The sequence below is a fragment of the Calidris pugnax genome, unplaced genomic scaffold, assembly GCF_001431845.1.
Source record: "Calidris pugnax isolate Ruff unplaced genomic scaffold, ASM143184v1 scaffold28, whole genome shotgun sequence".
NCBI lineage: Eukaryota > Metazoa > Chordata > Aves > Charadriiformes > Scolopacidae > Calidris > Calidris pugnax.
In genome coordinates this window covers 16,296,518-16,319,617 of record NW_015090842.1, presented here as the reverse complement: position 1 = coordinate 16,319,617, position 23,100 = coordinate 16,296,518, and the positions used below count along the sequence as shown (strand labels likewise).

Sequence of the window (23,100 nt, the reverse complement as noted above, 5' to 3'; positions counted from 1 at the left end):
TCATCTGGCCATTTTAAATCTGTCTCTTTTCCTTCTCTGTTTCCAAGATGTTAGTGACTGACATACTCCAGCAGTGATATCACTAGAGCTTAAACATCAGTGAAGAAGCTGTCCAAGCGAATGAGAAACTTGTAAGCTCAAGCAGCTGCACTGAAGTGCCTGTTCCAGAGACATCGGGCAGGAGGAACAACTGTACAACATTGTGAAAGCACTTTTTTGCAGTCTCCAACTCCGACCAAGGATGGCTGGTAAGGGTGCTCTTTGAGAAAACAATTCATGGGTTACAAGAAGCATTAAATGTGCATGGAGAAACATCTCAGTGGGTTAATATCCAGCAAACAACTCTGGTTACTTGGTGGTTGTGTTTGGGTGAAGCAGGTAAAACCAGTCACCCTCTTTTTGACTTGTGTCTTCCCAAGTCATTTTCCTGTTTTAAATCCCTAATTTAGCAAAGCACTTGTCTATCTCTGAAATCCTTTGACCGTGGAAGCATTGCTCAACAGAAGTGGAAGACTTGTTCATTCCTGCTGCCAGCTTCCTCTCCCTGTCTGCAAGCAAGAGGTTATCAGGGGTCAGCCGAAGAATGGAAGGTGTGGCAGTACATTGGGAGGTAAGCCTGCATTTCATGGGGATGTGTCTGAGTTTTATACCAGGCTGGATAAAGAGCATCCATCCCTTCTGACAGAACATGGTGCAGATATACATGAATCGTCATGAACTCATTGATACCTGTTGTTTATTTCAGTGGACCTGTGGGGTTTGTTTCAGCAGACCCAAAAAGTTTATTGGTGATGTGGTGCATGATTCTTGAATTTCTTTCTCTCTCTAGTCAAGATGTGGTGCAGAGAGGAACAAGATCACATGCAAAATGCAAAAAAAAAGATTGTTTGATTGAACTGTCGGTCTTAGCAGAGGAAGGGTGAGAAGAACAAAGGGCCTTCAAAATTACTAGAATCACTGGTGTGATATGGTTTAGATTTTAAACACATGTAAAGCTTTTAAAAATCATCCTAATTAATTTCTATTGTTCAGTATTACTGTAATACCTGATGCAGTGCGGGGAGGAATAGTTTAATGCAAAAGCATTAAGAATTAGGTTCATGGATGTTCCATCCCAGAAGTACTGTTAAGACACCAAATATTTTAGTTTCTTGCATGGACTTGTTTTCACCTACATATTCCATCAAGAAGCTCTGTGTTCTGTGGTTGAACAAGAGCGTGCCTCAGTTTAACTCTCAGTTCAGTAAAGCATTTCTATTCTGAATGTAACTTAAGCTTAAGTTTAGGCATGTCTGTAAGTCCATCGTATTTGATGACTGAGGTTAATTGGCCTGGAGTTAACAGCAGCAGGCTGAGGTGTTATTGTGAACCGGGGTTTGATTTGACAATGTGTAACAAAGTACATGTGCACACCAACACTTCCATTTTTTTAAAGTTTCCTCAGGAAATAGGCAATGAAATTATTTCATAAGTATTCATGAGGAAATCAGCTTTATTATATCTGTTTACAGTTAAGCCTAAACTTAGTTCTGCACTGGGTGTTGATAGAAATCTTGACTTAAGTAAGAGCAGGTCCATGGCTATGTGCATCTGGCAAGAGAGATTGATGAATTGAGGTGGCCAAGTCACATTGTTGCCTGACAAAGGATATCAGAAAGCTTTTAAGCTTAAAAATGAACAACTCCGTAAAGCTGGAGTTTGTCATGGAAACATCATCACACCAACTAATTGGCGTTATTTGTTCTACCCATTAGAGTAATTATTTGTAAGCGTTATTATTGCAGCATATGTCCAGCACTTAAACAGTGCATATTACTGGGAAAAGCTGGATTATTTGTGGGAAGAAACTGAGAAATTGAGTTGAAAATGCCAAATCAGGCAGGCAGATGAAATTACCTCATGTGGCATTCATTCTTAAAAGAATTTATATCTTTTTCTCTCACTTCCTCATACATGCAAACAAGGAAGCAAGCACACACTATCTCCCAGTTTCACAAGAAGAGAGTAAGAAGTCAGAAATACCATAACCACTGAAAGACAGCTTGATTGTAGAAACCCTTTGGTGGACCCAGTCTTCAAGAGTGCATCCATTTCCCCTGATATCGAGAGGTACTTCTGACCTACCAAGACATGCTCCCGTCAGCAGTGAGCTCTCACCCAGTGTATATATCAGTGTATATATCAGTGTAGATACAGAAAATCCATCACCCTTATTTTTTTTTTTTCAGATACCCCAAATCCTGCAGAGTTGGATTAAGAGACAGGAAAAGGATGGGACTTTTGTCTAAATGCCAGGTAGATTGTTTTATCTCCTTCCATTAAGATAGTGATAATTAATGCAAAATCTGATTCTAAAATTGCTCTTAATAAATCATATCTGCAGTATATTTCCATTTATGATTTCCCTTGCATTGATAATGTGATTCATGTTAATGTGTCTTAAGAGTCAGAATTCCAAAACATTCAAAACCTGCAATTGTTTCGTGTAGATTCCTGGGAGGAACCTGAGGTCCTTAGAAACTTTGCTAAGAGTTACCCAGGATTATGAAAAAAGGCCCTCTTGGTTTTACATTAATTTGCTTACAGTTGTGTTTGTAATATCCCTCAAAAAAGTTGATGTTGTGCCCATCTGCATGCACTTAAGCTTGGTCTGCTAAAATGTAATGCTTGAGCTCATGGTGAAAGCTGCAACAATTGTTTGCCCTCACAATACAAAAGAAAATGAAATGAAGGGTTCATAATGGACTAACTGCTTGAAATCAAGACCTCAAAATCTCTGTTAAACTACCTTGTGTTCAATATCTTTAATTACCAGAAGAGGTGCTTATCACAGATAAAGGTATCTGGGAGCAAAACCATAATACTCTATGTTCATATTATGATGAAGATGAAGCAGCATTATTGTCTTTCCAGTGCTGCTAAAGTGAAAGTTTCCATTTACATCAATTTTTTAAAATCAGGGGGTTTAGGTCTTGTTTGACAAAGATCTCAAACGGATAAGTTAAGCCTATTAGCCTGAATGTGACAGTTAATATGCTGATGTTAAGAATGTGCTTAAAGTCAAGAGCTCTTGGCTAGGCGTTTTGACTCATTAAAGGGGAAATAAATGTCAAAGTGAAGAAGATAAAATTGTAATGCAAAATGTATTAATATAATAAAGTGCACTGAAGATATTGCCTCTCTCTGTTATTTGTTGATAAAGGAGATGGTATCCATTTCTGTAATGGATAAAAAGGTTATTTATAAGAAAATATTCTGTTCCCTGTCTTACACTGAAAGCATTTTATATAAAACAGATAGAAAGTTGCTCATTGTTTTAATATCTAGAATCAGTGTCCACTGAATGGCAATTCATGTAGTCCTATGGTCTGCCATCTTATGTCCAAGCAACTTGTGGGAAATAATGGAAAGAGCTTTTTAAAGGCTGCAGAGAGGTGACAGCCTGGAAAAAGCTAATTAAAATATGTTTAAAAAATTGTGCGTCTTAAGATCTTTCATTAACAAACAAGCTCAATGTAAAATAAAATAAATTAAGAGCATGCTGATGTCACTGGTGGCAGCAGTAGTCCAAGTGCAGATTGTATATGCTTAATTAAGTGATTCAGATATCTTGATCTGGTTTGGCAAATGAAAACCTTGTCTTACCATAAGTCATTTTTACCATCTGGATTTGCATATGCATATGATATCTGTTATATTAATTATATCTATTTTCACAGGTATAGACAGACATACCCCAGAGTTGTGGCACCCATTAATAGCTCAAGCAAGCCCAGGCAGCTGTGTTTTGATCAGTGGAAAGGTTTCCTGGCACCCAAGAACTGAAATCACCTTTTGGATATGACAAGCGCATCTGAGTATCTAGCGAGTGAAAATCAAGGGTTTCTGTAAGGAAGGAGAAAGAACACCTACCACAAAAAATTAAAAGTAAAATAACCTTTAATAATCCCAACAATGCAAACTCAATTGTATGGATTGCTCTCAAATTGGCATTTAGCCATCCATCATTTGCTAGCTCATAAAGCTGATTTGTGCTCTTCCCTCCCGTCCCTGTTTCCCTGTTGGCCTCTTTTCACCGCTCCTTTCCCATAGGCACATAGGACTGGGACCCAAACACTCTTTTGTCTCTTCCTCTGGAACGCTGCTTTTTATCACATGGGGAATGGGGGTGTTTTGTGAGCAGCTTGCTTTCTTCTACCTTGTTGAATACCACTTAGAAATTCTGTCGATAGACACTTGGAAGGTATCTAAAACGCTAGACAAAGAAACAGGTATAATTCAGAGGAAAACTGACCTTGATTGAATAGGGTCAAAATGCTTCAGCCACCTCTTTCATTTGAAACTCCTCGTTTACAGACTCACACTTCTTTCATTGTAGCTTGGGGTCGACATAAATATATGTGGGATCTGTGTTAGTCTTAAAGATAAGAAGTTCAGCTAGATTCAGTGAATTCCATGACTGATCAAACTCCTTGTGAAGAGCACACAACAATTTCTCCCCTCAAAAACCTGTAACGCCAAAATTGTTGAGAGCACCCAGACTTATTTTCAGAAATCTTGTTTGCATATTCCCTGAGTATTAGCATCTAGCAGACGAGTTAAAGCTTTAATTTCCTAACTCCCAGATCTGATCGTGTATGTTAATTAAGCTCCCAAAAAACCACAAAAACTAGTGACCTCTATATTATGTTTCTAAGAATTTGAACTTTCGTCTTGTGGGTGAGAAATTTAAGGCTGTTCTTAGAAAATGTAAAGCCTGTAAGCCACCAAAGGCTTCTGAACAGAACTCTTTGTAGTTACTTCCAGACCTGGTGAGTACAGATGCTCCTTGAGCTTTCTGGTGCTGTCTGTTATGCCAAGCCATTTTTTTGGGTAGGCTAAGAATGGAGATTTACCAAAATATTTGACAAAGTTTTATCTAGACTGTGTCCCAAGAATTTATTTGTATTATGCACCTCTTTTAACCAAATGTTGTTTGCAGTTATGGAAACCCATTCTAACGAGAGGGCTGTCTGACCCATGAAAACATTAGCTAACCAACAAATTTTGCAGCTTTCAAGAAATTCTCAGTACTTCTCATATGGTTTAAATGGCATCTTTTGCGTTGTCCAAAACCGCAGATGGCACAGACATGACTTTGTTTCTCATCACTAAGGATGATTTATATCACACCGGTAGTCAAAAAGGTCCTGCAAAAAGTGGAGATGTAATTAGAAATATTTTAATATCCTTTTACACTACTGGAGTAGCAGAGAAGAATCTTTGCAGGGAAGTGCTTCAGCTGGGACTGGCATGGACTGGGAACTGGGGATTCCCCCTCTCTGGTTCTGAGCTGCTGAAGACTGGCTCCACCAGCCCACTCAGCGCGGGCACGCGTCTTCACATTCGTCTTAGGTTAGCACATTCCTTTATTTAACTGTCTCTGATCTGACTATATCTGATCATTCCTTCATCTCATTTTCACTTAACCTTGTGCCCTCTACACAGACTAAGCATCCTATCGGATATCTCCCAAGGGACCTTCTTTCCCCTCCGCTCCCCCTTCCTCCACTCTTTCTCCGATTTAGGTGCTTTATGCTACTCCTGGTAATTTACCTGATTACATGGAAGGAGCTGTAGATCTTTTTATAATTGCTGTTTTACTTAAAACATTGATTCTTTAGCTCCTCTCTGTTTTCAGGTCATCACACCTCACTGGAGGTTTCCCTGGTTTAATGAGCAACTCAGAAACGGCAGAGAGGGCCAGGGGATGAGAGTTGTACATTCTTACATCTGAAACCTGCTCCACAGCATCCACAAGAGGATTCTTGGCACCTGCCTAGTTATACTGGATGTCCAATGTTATCTCTCCAGGCAAGTAAGATTCTGGCAATCACTGTAGTCCTATTTCACGTGTTCTCAGTCTTTCTGACACAAACACATTAATTTTCCCAGGCTCCTTTGGCAGCTGTAAGAAGTTCTCTTTTTTTTTTTTTTTAATATGATTGATAATATTGAATATTTCTTTTCACCTTTTACTGCAATTCCTGGGCTACGTGATAGTTTCTCTATTCGGATGTTAATCTCCAGCATGCAGTAGCACATCCTCCAATCACCTACTCATTACAGAGCTCATTTGTAAAATGCTGCTGTTTAATTTACGACTGCCTACAAAGCTCCGCCTAGCACTAGCCCTACAACACATAATGTCATTCTCCTAACACTCCCACTGTCAAAGGTCACATAAAGCAAACCATTGCTTTATACAGAAACTCCTTCTAGTTTAACACAAAAGGAATGGCAACCCTTGGGCAAAATTTGACTATATAGTTTCTTATGATGCACTGGAAAGAAAATACATTCTGGAAAAGGTGCCAATAACACAGGTTCTCTGGCTCAATGCAGGAAATGACCAAACTAAAATGTACTGGCAAAAAAATGCCATCATTTTCTTCACTTCCAATTTCTCAGGGGGGAAAAAAAAAAAAAGGTTGTTTGAGGAGACACAAATATATAAAAACAAAAAGACCTCCCAGGCTGACTTGAAATATATTCAAACTACACATCCACTCCCTGCTCCCTAGAACCCAGTAAATATTTCTTTGGCCCCGCAAAGTATTTTAGTCTGAACCCAGGAAACCTCAGATTGACCTTGGAAATAAGATTCCTCATTTTCAAAGTAAATGTCTCGGCCACATTACTGGAGGAGTTGTGCTTTTCTGATTGAAACGTATAAAACTTGTCTCTTTTGGCAAATGGGGTAGATTGTGCTGTGGGGAACTGGTTGTTTTCCCAATTAACTGACCGTAGGCACTTTCAAACTCTTTTTCTCAACTTTGGTACCCTAGTACAATGCTGGTGGCAAGGTTAAAATATCTATTTAGGCCATTAGGGGCAGGGTTAAGCCCATGTAAAGCCCTAGAGCCTGTCTCGGTGAAGATTCACTGACCTACCTTGCTGAGCATCTGGCGCGTGTCTCTACAGAGATTTTGTTCTGTCTTCTCTTCAGGTCGTATTGGATGGTTTAACAGCATTTGATGCTATAGTGTCCTTTTCGCTTACCTTGAACCCCCTTTGAGATTTTAGATTGCATATGTCTGGATTTTATTAGCTTTGTCAATTCGTTTCCTTCTGATGTCTTTCTCCTCTGCCAGCTGCGTTCACTCGTCTTTCACCCAAGAGAAGATCTCACTCCCCGATGGGATATAATGAAAAAATGCTTTTGAAACAGTTTTTGACATCATCTTCTGACAACGTCTGACTCATATTCAGGTATAAATTTCTCAAGTCTGGTTATCAGTTGTCTATAGAAAAGTATAAGCGCATGTTCCATGTGGAATGTAAGGACAAGAAAGGTCTCAAATTCCTCTTCTGATGTCTATCAACTGGTGCTGAAGACTATTGTGACCACAGCCCTTCTTTTAATATCATAGCTGCTTCCAGGACCTCAGACATAACTGCCTTTTTTCTGACAGTCTTGTTTAAAACAGACCAAAACAATAAAGATGGACACTTTGATTGGCATTTACCATATCAATTGAATTAAACTGGGCTTTAATTCTAACAGAAAAGCAAATGCAGTATTGGGTGTTAAGTAAAATAAGGTGATGCTTTTTCTAAATGAGCTTTTTTTTGAGCTTTCAGTTTTTGCTTGAGCTTGAGTTTCTCCCTTGAGGCCAACCAGAGGTCCAGAGCACCAGTGCAGACGTCCATCTGCCCAAGGTGTGGTCCTTGCACCCTCACCATGTCCTGCTGAATCCTGTGTGTGCTCAGGGTTTCACTGGGGTGCAGGTTGTAGCCACGTGGTGCAGCTTTAAGAGCTCCGTGGGGCTCAGGTAATATTCATACATCTGAAGACGACAACGTTATCCAAACAGAATGAACCTTTGAACTTTGGTAGTTTTTTTGATATGACGTTAAGCCTCGGATTTATAAAACCAAAACAGAACAAAACAAAAGCATGCTTGCTTTCATTCTGTTTTCTGATTTTGCACTAAATTGTCAGCGAAGCAGAGCTTTTACCTATAAACAGATGGCACACAATTCTGTGGGATTTTCCCACATTTGATGAACACACATCAAGTCCATTTACTTGAGCATGGAAAATATTAAAATGACTACCAGGTCTGTGTAGTGTAAGACACCTGGAGCACATTGCTGCCAGCAAGCTTCTGAGGTGGGGATATTCTGGCACACAGTCACGGTTCTGGGGACTGGGCCATTTTTGACTCAGGTTATTGCATCTTTTGACACCTAAAGACATGTTCACCTCTGACCCAGAAACATCTGCAACGTCAAACTATAAAAACGGGAATGGAAATGTAGCCTTTTTTTTCCCCCTTACTGTTATTTTTATTTTCTATTGAAAAGGGTTTTAAAAGGCCTATGAAATGTAAAATTGCTTTTTTTGCCGTAGTTGCAAAACTCATTTCACTTTTTATCTGAGATGCGCTTGTAGCAAATTTCCAGAGTTGAAAAACGAACACAATAAGCCACTCTGAGGAGCACAGTGTGATGCAGGGAGCACAGCACAGCCTGCATCTCTCGGGGCTGGAGGCAAAGGGGGAACCACCACCGTGGCCAGCCTTGTCCTCGCTCCCACCGTTCACCCCAGCTTTTTCTCACCGGTTTATATTGCCTGCAAAGTTCTTGCATGTTTTGGCTTTCCTTCCTAAAGTAACACTGACTAATTTTTACTCGCCAAGCCCTAACTTTTGCTCCTTCTATGCAAGGAAAATATATAAATATCTGGGCCGTTACTGCTGCTCCTCTGACATGGCCCATCATCACGACACCAGTTCTACTGGTGACTGCACAGGTGACTGTAGTTTCTTATATGAGATATTGGTATATGAATACCAGTTCAAGTCATTCTCTCACCTTTCTTGTTACAATTTGCTCCTGCAATTTATATGCACACAGATTTATTACTTTATTCTTAATTTTGCCTACTAATTTTTGGCCAAAAAAAAAAAAAAAAGAAAAGAGCTGGAACCTTTCTGTGTGTCAGTTTGCCATCCTTTAGAATTAATTTTAAGGGTTTGCAGTAGACTGTGCCTACCTTTGGATGAATGGCACTATAGAAATCCCCAGAATTATTATTTTGACTTTTATCTATGGTATAATGTAGTCAATTTTTTGTTTCATTTACCACGAAAGGTAGCGTATAGGGCAGAGCGATGTACTATGTTGATAGACGTGGGGTATTACTGTGGTTGAGTTTGCCAAAATTAACACATTTCCCATTGGAAAAAAAAACTTTGGAAAAGTTTCTCTTTTCTGAGAAGAGAGAGGCATTTTATGTTAGAGCCTTGGAGCTGATTCTGTCTCTTCTAAGTTATAAACCCTTATGGATGTACCATAAAGATGTCCACCTAATGCAGAGAAAAGCAGATTAATTGATCACAGTAATATATTCTTATCCACTGAATAAGAGCATTCCACACATTGTTTCTTGTTTTGTTTCTGGCTTGTAAATCTTCATTGTAGAATACAAATGAAAATGACCCAAATATGTATTATTTATGAATAGGACTCTCAGATATTATGCTTTAGATTGATTGTGTTAGACAGGATATAACAGAAGCACAATAAGTCAATGAAAAATAAAAAGCAGCAAAAATGTTTCATGCTAAAAATGTAGTTCTGGTGACACCTCTTATATAAAGGACATTTCCAACACATTGACATTTATATTTATCATGGCTCTGCATGTGATTTACAGTTGTCTGAGGCACTGAATATCAGGAATAGCCATGCACATACACACCCCTTTTGAATGATGGGAAGTCATAGACTGCTGCATTGCCCCTTATACAGCAAGCTTTTCCTCCCCTTTTTATTTTTCTTCTCTAGCTTCAGGGAGGCAAAGGAAGCAGTAGATCAATAGGGTGTCTTGACTGAAGTTGCCTGCAGCACTTCCATTTCTCAGACTGGACACTGATGCTAACTATCAATAGCAATAAGAGGCTGTCTCAGACAGAATTAAGGCTCCTTCTTCTGCATGGCTGTCTGGTGCTTACTGATAAACATCTTGTGCACAGGATTGCAACAAATAAACCATTTCAAGTGTGCAAACTAGCCACTGTCATTCTTCCTATTGATACTCGCTGTGGGGTGAAGGGACTGATGGTTATTTTCATACAGCTGATAACACATTAGATAAGGGTGCAGATGGATAACAGCACAAAGGCATAATGCTATAAAGTGTGGAAAGATCATTGATGAAATTCTCTCTGCCCCTGTAGAAGCCCTGAGACAACAAAAGACAAAAGTATTGACTTACATTTAAACTACTTAAGAGAAGCTACAGCTAAATTTAACTATTTATTACCCTCTGATTTGTAGGTAATGTTAAAGATATCCTGCCAAGCTATTTTATTCAGATGTTATTCATTTTTACCAGTCCTCTGGATTTGCAAGCTTAGCCTGGAAATAAAAGCTAGCAGGGGCTGGGTGCAGCTATGATACGGATGGGGAGGTGTTGGGCAGCACCGTGGTCACTTGTCATTTGGCTTGAGCTACACACCACACCAGCAGTTGCTAATTTTGGAAGAACTGAGCCTCTTTAGCCTCCCTCCCTGCAAAAAAAAATCAATTTCTCAACTGATCTATAGCTCTGTAGTGCATTCCTTGTTTCCAGCCTGAATAAGGATGAAGAATCAGGTTCTCACCCACCCACATGAAATCACCGTTAAAATACCCTGGCCCAGATCTTCTTGGTGGTAAGTCCCCAATAAGTCAGATATCCAGTAGAGTTGTGCCGATTTGCATCAAATGAAGAGCTCATATGCTAATCAGGGTTTATTTTTCTTTTAATTTTGCTTTGACAGACTAGGGCGGGGGAAGTGGTTCAGGTGCTCTGATGGAAAATCAACAGAGCCTTATTTCATGTGCTCCCTCTGTGGAGCTCTAACCCTTTCCAGGAGCAAACAATTTGGTTCTGGGACATCTCCAGCTTTATATGAAGAGGTGCTTTTCAGATTAGGAGGCTGCTTTTCTGAGGGAAATTTCAGTGATCCATTTTGAGTTTCAGACTATCCCAAAGAAAATGCTTAAGTAACATTGTTTTCTTTCATGGTAGTTTTTATGTTAAATCTAATGAAGGCCGATGGGTTTTATAAGATAAGATTATTCTAAGGATGGTTCTGATGTTGTTGAATGCTTAAATTAGGATGGTTGATGTGAAAATAAACCATAGCTTCCAAGACTTTAGGGGCACCAGCTATGAATGCCCTTACTAAAAATATTTGCATAAGGAGAGTCCTGAAGATACATATCTATGAATTCTTGGCTTTGAAAAAGTTAAATAAAATGTTAACTGGAATTTAATTTAGGAAAAAAACAACCAAACAAACAAAAACCAACACTACAACTTGTAGATTAACCACTTACTGGTAGACATTTTCACGTAGACATTTTTGTCTCTGTACCATATGCTGCAATCAGCACAATCAGCTGCAATCTGCCCACTGCAGAGTGTGGGGGTGGAATAGTTAATGTGTGTACGCCGCTCAGAATCACTGCTGTTACTAGTTGTCCTCCTCTATAGAACGTGTACATTTTACACTAATACGCTGATTAGCGAGACAGAGCGTGCAGTTTCTAGCTAGGGAAGCTGGAATTTCAGAAATAGCTTGGCTCTTCACTTTGATTACTTTCTGGCTAGAGAGTTGGAGTCAAACTAATTCATTTTGTAAACATTACTGGTCATTCATGTACAGTACATTGCATGAATCAGAGCAGGGCAGTCAGACGGGTGCAAGTTCAAAAGTCCAGATGAAGATGACTGTTTCACTGTACACAGTATAATCCCTGCGCGAAGTTAGAAGGGTCCTATCTGTACTCTGTAGTCAGGCAAAATTCCCACACCCCCCCCCCCCCAAAAAAAATGGAAGGTTTCCTTCAGAAAGGTGAAAAGACAAGGCTCCTAGCTATTTTCTGATGAGCAATCCAGCCCCTGCACCCTAACAGTCAGCTTTCAACAAATATTTATACAGCTCAGGGATACAGCTATAGCCTCAACATTTCAGTACAAATATTAGGCCATAACCTCAGCTAGTCTAAATTGACATAGTCCTATTGGCTTCAGTGGCATTACAGTGATTTACAATAGCTGAGGTTCTCACTCCTTTTATTTTTTCCTTGGTGCCTCTGACAGAGTATGCTCTACATACTTCTTTCAGCTGAAGAGTGATTAATTTTAAAGTAAAAATGAAATCAAAAACCAAGCTCTTCATCCTATTCAAGTTTCTCCCCAATTTTAAAGGGGGGCTCAGCAAAAAATAACATGTTACAAAGGTGACCATGAGCTTTCTGTAGCACAAGGGTACTCAGCTGAGTTGGGGTGCTAAGGCAGAAAGTCATTCGAAAAAAAAAAAGTTAATTGGCTCTTTTGTTAAAAAAAAGATTATATATATACACACACATACATAAAATCTGGTTTTACTGCTCCCACTGAAGAGCTCTATTGTGTGTGTTAGTTTTAACAGCAGTTATGTGGAGATGTAAGTACACTGTTGTGTATTATAATACTTGTTTCTCAGTGTCACCAAGCCAGAATTCTTTAAGAAGATATGAAGTCGTCTTTTTTTCCCCGGTTTTTCAAGACAGGAAACATTAGTAAAGCAATTTTTTTTTTCCAATGGTAAGTGACTTGAAGCTGGAGACAGAAAAATGGATTACATTACATATTTTCTGCACAAACATAGGGATTAATTTAAATGATTCCCCTAAATCAAAATAACTAGACTTTTTGGCAGCCTTTGAAGTTTAATGATTGTTTATTCTTGCCATCAAGTGCAGTTTTTGGGACACCCTGCAGGACCGCTAAACCAAGATGATCTAAAGCTATTTATATAAAATAAGCCAAAGCCAAGATGTTTGTATTAAAGTTATGAAGAAAATGCAAGTATTTAAAAGCAGCTAATATTTTGTTTAACAAATTCTAAGTTAGAGATGGAGAGTTGTTCCCACTGTGCTGTTGATGTCTATAGGTTAGAGCCTATATGTTAACTACAGTTTTGATGATTTCAAAAGTTGACTTGATATAGAACAGGTCTCTTCTGTAGCTTGTATGCTCTCCTAGGTCTGGCTTCCTCTCTTGCAGGGACACAGGAAAGCCAGCTTTGCTCTTATCTTTCAGAATACATTTGGAATTCCTTTCAAATGTCTCTTATCAAAGTTGACAAGGAGTACCTATTACTTACAGACATTTCAATGTGGGTTTTCTGTAGAAGAAAATTATATCAGGTCATGAGATGTAATAAACCAGACATAGGATTTCCAAATACATTTTATTTCTTTCATGGTTAATACTTTTTGAAATGCACTACTGAAATGCTGCATAAATGTAAAATCTGGTTTGCCTCTGATGACTGTGATTGACTAAAACAGTAGGTAATATTCTTGGAGATATTTAGCTTCTGATAATTCAGCCATACAGACGTTCTCTGATTTTTATTTTTTTTTTCTAGAGGGCCATTTTCACATGTACAAAAAAACCCTTGAAAACTAGATATTTTTTATATCTAAAATTCACAGCATGTCTTGCTGTTAAATTGCCACCTTAGAGGCCTTTTTTAAATTTCATTGAAAATGCATATTAAATCAAAGTGATAGACACATGTAATGTAAAATGTCTGTCAACAATTAGAATCCCATTTGGAAGTTTGTAAAGCATAACAATTTAAAATGAATTTAAATTGAGAAGGAAAGTTTTTAGATTGAGAGGGAAAGTTTTAGCCTGCAGTACTGCAATTTTGCACAGAACTAATCCAGATTTTTTGCCCTTTCCTGAGCGAAAGAGAAATAAAAGAGCCAGAGCTTCTAATGCAGTTAGTTCACCATCATGTGTCAGTCAAGCAGTTTCATTCTCTCCACAATAAAGTCCAAATTATATTGATTGTTTGATTTTGAAAGATACAATAAAGCAGAAAGTATGCAAATAATATAGTCCAGTGTAAAATCATGTTGCCCTGTCATAGATTCATAGAACAGCCCAGGTTGGAAGGGACCTTGAAAGATCATCTCGTCCAACATTTCATTTTCAAGGAACCTAGAATACTTTGCATTTGAGCAACTTGATAAATCTGTGTGCTATGTATTGGAAAGTGCAACTGTTTTTATTGGGATAGACTAAATCCCTATCCAGTAACATCCATGGGGGTTGAAAAAAAATTATTTAAGGGAAACTTTACAAATTTTCCCTTTGTATTCTTCTAAGATGATGACAAGATTTAGACACAAACCTCCTGGACATCCTGAAGTCATAGGATCCACATGCAAACAGGACCACTGGCCCACTGAGGCCAAGTGTCTCCGAGGCAGTTTTGGCCCTGGTCCTCGGCCACGTGGCCCTACTGCTGATGACCTGCCTACCTAAATGGGGACTGGGATTGGCACTAAAAGGGATACAAAGTTTGGGCTGACACCTGGATTTTTCCAGTCTTGGGCCAAGCAAAACCTGGGGGTAGATTAAGATTTATGGCTAATATTTATTGAATACTACGTAAACATCTACAATATGGTTTGTCATGAAATGAAAGTATTTTCAATTCATTTCAAATTTTATAGCATATATTTAGTTTTAGTTTTATAACATGGGTGTTTCCAAGCAGTATTCTGTACTGTCACCTTTCTACACTGGAATTAGTGTAATCTCGTAGATATATACCAATGCTTCAAACATAGAACATTGCATTCTCTGTAGTGATACATAGCTCCTTTAGGCAGATACACTTCCAGTGCTGATATACTTGTGTATAATTCTTCCAGATTAAATTTTGGCTGTTTCTAGATATTCCAGATATCACTTTGATTGATTTTATGAGAATGACAATAAGGAAGCAGAATAATAAGAAATGCAAAGCATATTCTACAGTTCATTTCTGAAAGGAGAGTCAATCTCATGAGAACTTTCTGTAGTGTGTTACTGGTTACAATTATTGCCAAAATCATTGCATGCTATCACAAAAAAAGATGGATGCAAATTGCCAGGAACAGTTTTTGTCTTTGGTTATTTAGTATTTCCATTGTCTTTGAGTAATCCTCTTGAAAAGCCAAGATTAGCAGATTTGAACAGGTGGTTTGGGGAGCTCTACTCCTGAATGTCATAGTTGTTTTGCTTAGAGAAGCAGGGAGTGCTTTCCCCAGTCACCAGCAAGCAGTTCCTGCTGGCTTCCCCGAATATGGCAACCAGTTACAGCATTTTGTTGCTCTAGGCAAAACATGAAAGGTAGGCCCCTCGCAAGGCACAGTCACTACCTCAGGAAAGTGTTACTAAACATTCTGCAGCCCTAGGCAGCTGCGTGCTCTGCGTGGCTGGCCCTGAATGTAGATTTACCTGTCTCTCCCCCGTTAGGCTTATGTCCATCTCGCTTTTTACCTTTGCACTGATTTGACCTAATTGCTTCTGCTCGGTTGTGCCTCCCGTCGCTGAACGTGGGCAGGTCTTGTCCTGCTCTAGCCCAATCCGTTACTGGTGGGGCGAAGGAGCAACAGGTCTGGTGGCCCTTGGAGAGCAGCACTGGTTGAAATTGAATTTTGCTATTAGAAAATTCTAGTAAGTGAATGATAGTGCTCGAACGGAGTGCGTGCGGCAGCGTCACTGTGCTGTGAGGTTACACGTACAGTGCCAGAGAGGACAGTCCTGAAAGGGGGTGGGAATGGACCATATTTATCCTTTGTTTAATTCCACTTAATTCATAATGCATTTGGCTCTATGCTTTCATAAAACTGTTGGTTTTGCATATTATAGCTCTGCTTGTGCTTTCGTGCAGCAGGAAGATGGAAGCTGCTTCAGCTGCAGAAGAAGCCAGGTTGAGAAAACTCTAGAGAGAGCGCGAGGGACTTCAAGCCCTAAAATGCATGGGAGTGCCAAGGTATGCAACCCTCAACTAAAGGTATTAACAAAAGACATCTTACTAAGAGGTATGTTATTTACATGCTAATCATTGTCCCTGGTGCCTTCCTTAGGTCTTTTTTCTATGTAATGGTTGTTTATGCTCGTCTGAAGTCAGTAATGGGCCTGATCTGGCACACTCCCACAAATACAGCTCCTCTCAGAAATGGGTTTGTATAGACTGGGGGCTTAGAGACATACTTTAGTTGCAAACAGCTGGAACAGCTTAGGAAGTTGCCGAACCACGCACTGTTGCCCCACGCAGGAGATTTCCATCCCTTGCTGGTGGAGGAATCTCATGCAAATGTTTTTGCTAACACCAGCACAACACGGGCTGGGAGAGCCCACCCGCTGTCACCCCAGTTCAGCCAGTGGGAGAGTGTCTTCCAGGCGTGGGGCAGTGAGGGACAGTGGGCAGGAATAACGTGTTCCATCCTCACAGTTTCCAGCCCCTGCTGGAAATCTGCTCCTGGGCAGTTCTGGACTGGAAGGCTGCCCCTGCTGCCTTCTCAGTGCTCTGCTGCCTGCACAAGGATGAGTTTCACCTTGAGTTTCACTCGCATGGCAAACTTCTGAGGACAAGAAAAGTGGCTTTTCGTGGTCTCAGAAGCGAGTCTATGATGTTTCCTTGAGCTTTACAATGGAGGTAGAATGACAAGAAAAGTGGCTTTTCGTGGTCTCAGAAGCGAGTCTATGATGTTTGCTTGAGCTTTACCAATGGAGGTAGAATAAGCACTGGTGTTTGATGTAAGTTTTCCCCGTCATATTCAAGTATGGTTCTCCCCCTCTTGCGTCGCCCGTTGCAGTACATCCATGACATAATGATGGTTGAGTTGCTGAGCCAGCACAGACTGGGGCTACATTTGTCTTCCCATGTATGATTTTTGCACTACATGCCTTTATTATGATCTAAAACTTACTCAAGCTTTAAATCCTTATTGAGGCAGTGCTTCTAGACTGTCAGTGGCGAGGAGAGAGCTCAGATGAGCTTAATGATTGCGTTCAGTCCTGGGGAGAGCCGGCTAGACTGCAGAAAGCTGCTTACAACATGCAAATAAACGCGTTCTGCAATCTGGGACACTCCATTTGAGATGGAGTTTGAAGTTCTGTGAAGAAAGACCAAAACACAGAATAAGAAACTCAGGGTGAGATTCAAGAAATAGTTCGTACAGCCAGGTTGAACATCCCAGCTTGCCGTATAAAGCACGTTAAAGGATGGAAACAATTTTTCTGAACCCAAATCTGGTTTCTGGATTTGTGAGGAAGGGTCTTTTTTAAGTCTGTCTGAATGTTGTGGCTTGAGCTTTTCTTAAGGAAGGAAAGGAAATTGTGAGTTTCATCTTCTAGGTGGCAACTGTATGATCTCGGATTTATGGAGCGGTAGTTTTCAAGGCTATCTCTGGGTCACTGATGTAGTATCTGCTGATAGTTCAGTAAGAGCTGGCTGGCAGCTCGGTGCTCAACTCTTCCCCCTCTTTCCTGCTGCAGAATTATTCTAATAAATCAGAAACTCCTGGGGTTACCTTTTGAGGTAGGTGATGGCTGTTGTTGCCGTCTGAACATTAAATGATCCCTAGTGGGAAGAAAAGCAAACTGCAAAAATGTGGCTGGGGGATCGGATTGCTCCACGAGGAAACGGGCTCCCCCACAAGACCCAGACCACGTGTGTGCAAGCGTGTGAGCAGACACACTTACACGCAGAGGGGCACGATTTGCACACCCCCCGTTGCAGACCAGTTCTGTTAACGGGCTGGCCCAAACTGGGAGCAAAAGGTGGATGGCGAGGGCTGTTCTTAGCTCAGGCGTGGAAAGCGGAATGTTATTCATGAGGCATTTACTTTATTGCAAGTAGTGGCTGCCAGGCCAGCTTGGTGTGTTGATGCAGAGAGTAGGACAGTTTTCACGTTGTAAACACCATGCGTTAATCAGGGCACCTCCATATTATGCAAACAAAATGTGTGTACTCACAAATACTTCCGCTACATTTGAATCAAAAATATGGCGCGAAAATGAGAAGGGGGTTTGTCGGGTTCCTTCTGTCAGTCAAGAAATTTGGGAGGCTCCAAGCAACGTTTCCCCTGAGGTTTGAGACATGTTTATCCCGTAATCGCTGCATATTCTCCAGATTAGAGAGAAACCTTAAAAAGTAAATAAAAATGCACACTCTGTAAATCTGATTTGACAGTGAAAATCTTTTTGTGACAACAATAAGCCTTTGTTAGATGATTACCTTGTAGAAAATCATCTGTAGGTTCTATTTCAGAGGAAATTGCCACGTGAAATTTTGGCCTTGTATTTTGACAGACTACAGAATTTTTGTGCAATTTTGTTTCAAAGGTAGGCAAATCCTAAGGGAACACTTTTTTAAGAACATATTTTTTTCCTTAGATATCCTTGAAAATATACATCTCTAAGTCCTACTCCTTCACATGGATTTAAATGGCTCCCACCTCCATATTTTATACTATTTTAAATAGTACTTTGATAAAGAAATGATAGCTATGAATTTTTTTTTTTAAATCAACACTAAGACACTCGTGAATAGATACCTGGGTGCACAGCGATTGTGACTGTGAAGTTTTCCTACTGTATAAAGGCACTTTTCTTAAAGCAAGGTGTTTGGAGGAAATCTTGACTGATAGCTAGTTATATCTCATCATCTGGTATCAGATGTATTTTTTCATTACTCTTCTTTTGACATGTACATATTTCAGTGTCTTTTTTTTTTTTTTTTTGTTCTACCTAGAGTTATTTCTGTGATGAGAGACATCACAATATGTCTTTGGAAGATGTCTTTGCAGCCCAGAATGGTTTTTAAAATTTTGTATCTGAGGCTGGAGAAATCACTGTCACTTCATTTCTAAACTTCTGGTTTTATGGTGGAGGCACACGGTGGCTTTATATGGCTGTGATACATATGGATATTAAAAAAAAAAATTAAACTGGGACGTAAAGGCATGTGGCTCGCAGAAAAAAACTTCCCCTGTAGCATCAAATAAAATTCTTGGTTCTCTATAGAACTAATAGACTCATTCTGTCCAAATATGATGACCACTGTGTAACACATCAGTGGGAAAAATTTCTGATCTGAGCAGCCTACCTGAAATACCCTCTTTAACCTAGGAAAAAAGTATAGAAGGGATAGAGTAATACCTTGGGATCAATAATAGTATTGAAATTAAGGTATTTTCTCCAGTGTACGGCATCTAATAACTTTAGAAAACCAGTTTATTTTTTAACATGGGAAATAAGACATTCTGCTATTAAAAAAAAAAAAGATATCAAATAGAGGAAATAGTGATAGGCTTTAGGCTGTGAGAGTATTTGTAATTGCTAGCGCTCTCTCGGTTCTCTGTGTAAAAGTGCATGGAAGTCTTTTGCAGTGCTGTGTATTTATCTTGCTGTATGGGGGTTTTTTCTGCCTTGTGGGCTGTACGTACAGAATAGTTGCCTATACACTGATGTGGGATATTCCTGGTATTTTTTTTATTCCTTGGCTTTTAACTCCCTTGCCCGAGAAAGAGGGTTTTCTATCCAGCTTGTTTACTTCATGATTTATGTCTAAATTGACAGAGTCCTTCGGAGGCATTCGTGTTAAATTTGAAACAAACATATTTAATGCTCGTGTTGTAATAAAACAGCTAAAAGAGCAGATTAAAAAGATATGCACAGAGGGGTCTGATTGATTGAGGGATTGATTTTACTACTTTTCCCGTAGGTGGGTAGTGATGGCTGTAAATCTCTTGATAATCATTTCAGAAGCACCTTCATCAATAAACTCAAAAGGGACAGCTAGGTGTAAAAATTTGCCAGCCATCAGGTCAAACAAAAGGCAGCAAATGTGCAAAGGAAGAATTTAATTAAATAATCCTACCTTGGCCGGTTATGGCATTAGTCATGTTCAGTTTTATCTCGGGGGCGGGGGAGTTCCCCATCACTGCGATTCTCCGGGATCTGGGGGAGAGAGAGGGAAAGGCTCTTTCCCTCGATTTTTTTCTTTTTTTTTCCCTTTTTCCTTTGGCTCAACCCGTATTGCTTACGATTCAATTATGCGGCTAAAAGCTTGTGGGTTTGAGCAATGATCAATTATTAGTTGTCAGTAATAATGGAGAAGGATTCAATTCCCCCTCACTCCCCCTTTTTTATTTTATTTTTTTTAATAGGGAGCTATCATTAGAAAATAAATTAATAATAAAAAAAAAAAAATAAAATGAAGAGAGCAAGGAGGGGGGGAAAAGGGGTGTCCTGAGAGCATGGCCCCAAAAGTAGTCATACCTAAAGCCCCAGAATCACAGGACCTGCGATGTCGGTATTGAATAGCGTGATGCGGGCTATTGATAATCAAACAATTCGGGATCGGTGGTGCTGCCTGCCCCTGGGCACCCGCGCCCCAGGACTGGCTCAAAAAGTTTATTATACATGGGAGCACAAAGCCAAGTTCCCAGCTGACTGCAGCATCTGGAAGCCCCTAATTACACGCGGTTCTAAAATGTGTGTAACCTGTATTAGCTGAAAAAAAAACCAAACCCAACAACCGGCTTACTTGAGAGGTCAGCTCGTAGCGACGTTTGAAACTCTTGTGCAGTGTATCTTTTTGAGTTTCAAAAAATTAAGTAAATAAAAAGGAAAAAAGAAAAGAAAAAGGGGAACATAGAAGATTAAGAGGAAAAGAGGGGGAACAAAAAAAACAAACCCAACAACTGCCCTGCTCACTGAAAAACGGGTATTTTTGCAGTGTGGAGGAAAAAAAAAAAAAAAAAAAAAAAAAAAAAAGTTTTAGATATTTTGCCTTACATTCTTAAACCCCAAAACCCCCCCCCCCCCCAAAAAACGGGGTTTTTTGGGGGGGGGGAAAAAAAAAAAAAAAAAAAAAAAAAAAAGTGAATGGTTCGATTATCCGGAGAAAGGGTTTTCTTGACAGTGCTTTAATTTCCGCGGCGAGGCAGCGCGGTGGCGCAGGTTGGGCTGACCCTCCGGCTGCCTCCGCCGGCAGAGCCGCTGCCTCCGCCGCACTCCGCGCTCCCAGCTGCTCCAGAGGTGGAAATTTGCAGAAAATATGAAATCAATTGGATTTTGCCCCCAGATCGTTATTAACGATGTATTATTATAACTTCTGTGGGGATTGTGTAGCTTTTAACCCCTGCGTTTTGAGGGTGTTGGTGCCTGCTCGCAAACCTTAATAACAATAATCCAGCCTAGGATGTTGCATCTCATTGAAATCGGCTCTCGGCAGAATGAACTGCAAATTATCCCCTGTTTACCATCTCCCTTCAGTGCTCATCTCAATGAACTGGAGATCGATCCCCACCACGGGTGTCTTCCAGCCAGGCTGATTTGCATTGAAGCACATTAGAAAGCCTCCCACCTCCATTAAAAAAAAAAAAAAAAAAAAAAAAAAAAAAAAAAAACCCGAGGGGAAAAAAAAAAAAAAAAGAAAAAAAAAATCTCCAAGGTGTGTCGGGGTGGGAAAAAATATCTGTCACTGTCATTTGGAGCTTCGCGAGGGAAAGCCCAAGATCCGAGTATTTACGCTTGTGAACTCTCACAACTTCTGTTAGAGACAATGACGTTTAATTGATGTATTGCTATCAACAACAATAAAGACCGATTTTTCTCTAGCCCTGGCAATGCTGCTCTGCCCCCACCCTTTCCCCACCCCTCCCGGCCCCCAGCGAAGGAGAGGAAAACAAACAATAAATAATCAAGCGGTCCTAGATGAAATACCAGGCGCCGCTTTATACGCTAGCGAGGGAGAAGAGAAACGAGAAAAAAAAAAAAAAGTTATAAAACTTAATTTCTGCAGATTAATTTCTTTTTCTTTAAACCACTGTTTTTCTTCTTGTTGTTGCTGTTGTTGCTTTTTTTTAATTACCAGCCCACGGCCGCCTTTTTCCAGCCACGAAGCAAAGGTACTGCGCATCTGGGGAAATTTGTCTGAAGCTTAAATCGACAAATGTATAATGAAATGGTAAACGCGAATAATTTTGGGAGAGCGGCTGGGTTAGCAAGCGTGGGAAGCTACCGGAGCGATGGGTACAGTTAGAAATGTAGCCGCAGATGTGTAAATAGATCCGCGTGGGTATTTTGTGTGCGTGGCTAGCTATAAGTACCGGGCGCCTTTCTATACGTTCAGGTTGGGTTTCTTCCCCACTGGCTGAGGGTGAGGAGGGTGACAGCCTGCGCGGAGTGTATCCATCTCTGCCGAAACGGCTCTTTAAATATTCAGTGAAAAATAATGTCATGTGAAGTACCACCTATAGCAACATTATTATCTTCATTCTTCAACATCATCCCCGCTGATAGCTTCGTTTGTCTTTTTTTTTTTTTTTTTTTTCCCCTCAAAATCTACTGTACCAAATGCGGCGGGGAGGGAGGGAGGGGGCTCGCCCTGTGCAAAAATGAAAAGAAGCGTCAGTGACCACTTTGCAGCGCTGCCTAAATACTGGAGTGGCACCTGGGAGGCTTTTTTCGGTTCGTATGCGTTTGTTTGGTTGGTTTTTGCGGCTCTTGGGTTTTTTCGCCCTTCTCGCTCAACGTTTTGCAGCCTCTTTCGTTTAATAATGAGAAGAAAACGCGAGTGAGCCGGTTCCTGGAATGGGAAGATTTCTCTCCCTCTCTCCCTCCTTCTCCTCCCGCTCGCTCTCTAGGTTTTACCGGCTCATTTGAAATTGAAATGAGTTGTATCTGATCAGCCTCTTGCTTTTACAGGGAGTTTGTTAATATTAATACGGGGAAAAAAAAAAAAAGGAGTAGCTTGTATAGCAGAGTAAATAATCCAGCGGGGGCAGTGGGAGGAGAGAGCACGGGATGGGGCAGGGTGGAGGGAGAGGAATCGCCTGCGCTCCCGCGTCTCCCGGCTCCGCGGAGTAACTTTCGGCGGAGGGAGGCGGGCGAGATGCGGAGGGGGTGCGGGGGGAACACCCGCCATCCTGCCGGGAGCGCGGGGAATACGAGATGAAAAAAAAAAAAAAGAAAAAAAAAAATAATCGCGTTGTCTGTAGCCCCTTCGCAACTACACTTTTTTTTTTAAATTATTATTTCAAGATCGTGAAATTTGCTCGTCAAAGTAACAAGTAACGCCCGGGCGTAAAAGTTTGGTGCGGGGTGCGGGACACGGCGGTGCGGTGCCCGCGGGGTCCCGCCGCTCTGAATGTCCAGGATTAGTCCCAAACGGCGACCCCGGGGGAGCGCGGGGCCACCCCGGCGGCCGGACCGGCTCC

The 23,100-nt window shown here is 40.5% G+C and overlaps 1 protein-coding gene and 1 long non-coding RNA gene across 4 annotated transcripts in view; both read left to right on the top strand.

Annotated features, from left to right (window-relative positions):
* Window positions 1-465: 465 nt before the first annotated feature.
* Window positions 466-3,838, top strand: LOC106888225. Of its 2 annotated transcripts, none has more exons than XR_001412075.1 (3): window positions 466-610; window positions 2,229-2,295; window positions 3,720-3,838. It is a non-coding gene; the product is annotated as an uncharacterized LOC106888225 (long non-coding RNA). The 2 variants fall into 2 exon arrangements; XR_001412074.1 differs by lacking the exon at window positions 466-610 and adding an exon at window positions 1,996-2,109.
* A 3,327-nt stretch (window positions 3,839-7,165) lies between these two features.
* SALL1 (spalt-like transcription factor 1) overlaps window positions 7,166-23,100 on the top strand; it is a 32,287-nt gene continuing 16,352 nt past the window's right edge. The window contains exons 1-2 of one of the 2 annotated variants that reach the window (XM_014942174.1): window positions 7,166-7,251; window positions 15,759-15,860. The gene's annotated coding sequence lies outside the window, so the exon portion shown is untranslated. Of the gene's footprint in view, window positions 7,252-15,758; window positions 15,861-21,752; window positions 21,790-23,100 lie in introns of those variants that run through there. The other variant, XM_014942175.1, reaches the window with a different exon arrangement.